Below are 3,812 nucleotides of genomic sequence, written 5' to 3'. Positions count from 1 at the left end.
GTCTAAATAATTTTTCAATATGTTTTGGGCTTAGAAATCATGCATATAGGTTTAAACTTGTTACATATTAGATAAATATCATGTCTATAGGGTTAATAATTTGTGTAAATGAATTAGATATCATGCCTATAGGTTTGATAATATTTTCAGCATATTCACACTTAGAAATCATGCATATAGGACATAATTAATAGGTTGAGATGTCAATCAGTATATTAATGAATAAAAAGAGTAAAATTCTGATTTAAAAAAAAAATTATAATTTGCTTCCTAGATTGAATCTGACTCAAATAAGTTAGGTTCTGCTCCGTTTTGCTATTGAAAATACTAATAATTCATTCTGATCCGCTACATGCTTTGCAAATAAAAATATGTCTTGCATTTTGTAATCAATTTGCTAATCAATTAAAAATTTACTTATAATTATATTTTGTGTCTCTCTAAAATCTGCTATTTTCAAATTTGCTGACCTAATTAAATCTGCCCCTGTTTTTAAATACTTCTGCCCTTAATCTTGACCAACTCGTGCTAATAATTAAATAAAATTGGCTACTGCTCTAAAATATTTCCTGCATCTTGGTCATTGTTATGATTTTTTTTTTAAAAATCATATAATTATTTGTTGCACTTAAACATTTTCCTGCCACCTAAAATCAATTATTTCAGCATGAATCTGCCACCTTAACATACTGCCCTAATTCAAATATACTCGAAATAAGTAACTTCTGCACTAACAAACTGTTCTTTTGTTTGAAAATAAATTAACGATTCACTTTTAGCATGTTAGTTAATAATAGTATAATCTGCTAAACAAAAATTATTTTATACATCTGTGAGCAATCTTCTGCCCTCATTAAAAGTAAATGAATATTTCTGCACTTGTAATATTTTTTTTTCCTCTAAATTTATTATATTGATATAATGTTTGTTAATATGTCACACACTTAGAATGCAACTTTTCACCTTACTTGTGTTTGCTAGCATGCTAAATAAAAACCTAGAGGCCAATATGAGATTTACATGCTACGTGTTGTCCTATTTGTTTGACTTGATATCTAGGTGGGCCTATTAGGAATCATATATTTTATCTTTGTCTAAATTCACCCTAATAGCAGTCTAATGTTTCTTGGATCTTAAGCAGGGACGATAGGCACCTTGTAGAGACGAGAAGCATGCGGTGGTGGGGTAGGGGTAGTTTAGGCCCTACGGAGATGATGACATCGACTCAGTTTTAATGACAAACCTTGGTTTTGTCTGTCTCTATGAGAAGCCGACCGAAATAAAGAAAGTCGAGTGCTGATCCGTAAAGACCTTCAGAGTCTCCCTTTCCTTTTCTCCCTTTACTTGTTTTACAATTATAATTATTTGGGATAGTTTAATAAAAATAAAAAGTGTTTATTCTATCTAATTGTGCAAATTTCTATTCCCTCGCTCATCTTTTTATTAATTGTGTAATATTTATTTGTTATTATATTATCACTTAGTCTCGCATGCCTATCAAATTAATTAAAATAGCTAAAGTGTCCTTAATTGTTTAGTATTATGTTATCACTTATTTTTGCATGCTCAATTAAATAATAAGTAAATAAATTGATCTTAATTGTTTTATATTAGTTATCACTTAGCAAGCATGTTTAAATAACCAATAAATGAAGTGACATTAAATGCTACTTGTAACCCCTACGTAAGTTGTATGAGATACGACTGGGACCCACATTTGTGGACTTCGAGGGATGCCTAACACCTTCCCATCAAGGTAATATAAACCCTTACCCGATCTCTGGTTCGTTGACCTTTAGTTAGAATTAGCTAGGTTAGATAGGTGCTCTAATGTGCCTTAATTCGTTAGGTGGCGACTCTTCATTTATCAAAGCCCAAAAGAGTTTTTAGGTCGTGCACTAAAATTCGTTTTGCGAAAAAACGAGAAGCGACAGAATGGCGACTCCGCTAGGGATATTACTTTCTTACCATTACGTGTTTCATGCTTATGTAGGGTTTACTTGGTTATTTTATTGTTGTTTGGTTATTAACATGTTATTAGTTTTCCTTGTCTATATAAAAGGAAAGGAATGCTAAGTATTTTGAAGGACATAAAATCAATTTTCAGAGGATTAAAACAAACAGTACTAGTCTTCTATTTTTTTGGTGTAAACAAGACTTAGTGAAGGATGTTGTAGAATTAGTTGATTTCTTAGGAAACTTATAATCTGAATATCATCATGGAGGTGTGCTCATCACACTATGAAATATAAGTTTCCAATTCATCATCTCTTGGATGATGAATCTTTTGTGAATATAAAGTTACCCTTATCTCCAAAAATGTTTATTGTCTTTTAAGAATATACACTCTAAAACCAAGTAGTATGTATATAATATTTTTGTGTTTAACGCCTCTTAATGTCATTCTACGGAAAGGAAATTTAAATTTAGAAATGTTAATTCTAATTGATAGGTAAAATAGATCATCTATGTTGGTCGAACAAATCAAAAATGTCAACGAGTGCGTGTTAGATTCTCCAAAAGTAGTGTATTTTTGGAGAATCCGTCACGGGTGAGGCATCAAAAGTGAAGAGTCCGTGCAACTAGCAGATCACAACTCAATTGATCATCCAAAAAGTATATTACAAATAAATAAAATAATTTTAATGACAAGATTAAGCTGGATACCTGTGCAGCAATGACATTCGAATCTCCACCATCTGATTCCCCTGTCTTTTCATAACTTTTGACCAAATTCTGCCACAAACATTGGAAAAGAAACGTTTAAACTCACCACGTGTGAATAAGAGTTATTTCATAATGCCCCTTGGCAGTTTTGCTTTCAATTTATATTATCTGGTCCTAGCTTGCTCCCTTAGTGACTCAAACCTATAACCTTAAGGTAAGGGACTCGAACCTATAACCTTAAGGTTGGAGGTGAAGGACGCTTACCATCTAAGCAGATTCTAGCTCATTAAAGATGCAACAACAGACATATAACACACATAGTAACATAGATATACAACCGTACCATCTCTATAACAGAATTGAAAAAACACAAAGCAAATCGAATCTAACTTCGAGCAATTAAAAACCTAGATTGAACACATACCTGAAGCTCGCCTATCACATCTGATAATTTTCCATTTTTAAACAACAAAGTACCATTATACCCTACATATACACACAAAAACATACATATTTCATACAAATATTAGATCAAACCACAAAATTTATCATAATCAATCACAAAATTACAACACACTAGACAGTTGGTTGATTCTTGAAATTGAAAAATAAAATCGGGTCCAGACCACCTGGTCAGGGATACTGGAACAGAAAGTAAATCACCATCGCTGATTAAGTGTATACCTGCTCCGACGATGAAGACGATCTTTGTTAAGCCTACTCCAGCGTGCATAGCCATGGCCGGCGTTAGTCCGGCGAACAACAAACCCTAATTTTTTGTGTTTTCCGGCAGGGATATTGAAGTCATGTTTTGAAAAAGAGATCTGTTACATTGAAGCTGATGGGCTTCAATCGTGGTGAGATAAAATAACGTTTTGCTACTTATTTGGCTTTTTTTTTTTTTTTGTCTATGACGATATTACCCATTTGAGATTTGTAGAGTCTTCACTTGTCGTGTAAATTCAACCACGCGAAGGGTACATTAGTGTTTTTACTTATTTCCCTTTTAGTCTCATTTTATTATTAACTAGTGAATTAAGTCGTGCTTCGCGCGGTCATAATAATCTATATATATATATATAAACCTGAATAAAATCACGCTGATGTGACATGCTTCATTGATCAATATACTATTTATTCATTTT

General features: G+C 32.4%; 1 long non-coding RNA gene across 1 annotated transcript; it reads right to left on the bottom strand.

The window, feature by feature from the left end:
* Positions 1-2,683: 2,683 nt before the first annotated feature.
* On the bottom strand, positions 2,684-3,452 carry LOC107059247 (uncharacterized). The gene is made up of 3 exons (XR_001472559.1): positions 3,352-3,452; positions 3,092-3,153; positions 2,684-2,736 (listed from the first exon to the last, which is right to left on the bottom strand). It is a non-coding gene; the product is annotated as an uncharacterized lncRNA (long non-coding RNA).
* Between the last annotated feature and the right edge of the window lie 360 nt (positions 3,453-3,812).

Source organism: Solanum tuberosum, unplaced genomic scaffold, assembly GCF_000226075.1.
Source record: "Solanum tuberosum cultivar DM 1-3 516 R44 unplaced genomic scaffold, SolTub_3.0 scf01020, whole genome shotgun sequence".
Classification (NCBI taxonomy): domain Eukaryota; kingdom Viridiplantae; phylum Streptophyta; class Magnoliopsida; order Solanales; family Solanaceae; genus Solanum; species Solanum tuberosum.
The sequence above is the reverse complement of the archived record's forward strand: the minus strand, read 5'-3'. Positions and strand labels throughout refer to the sequence as shown.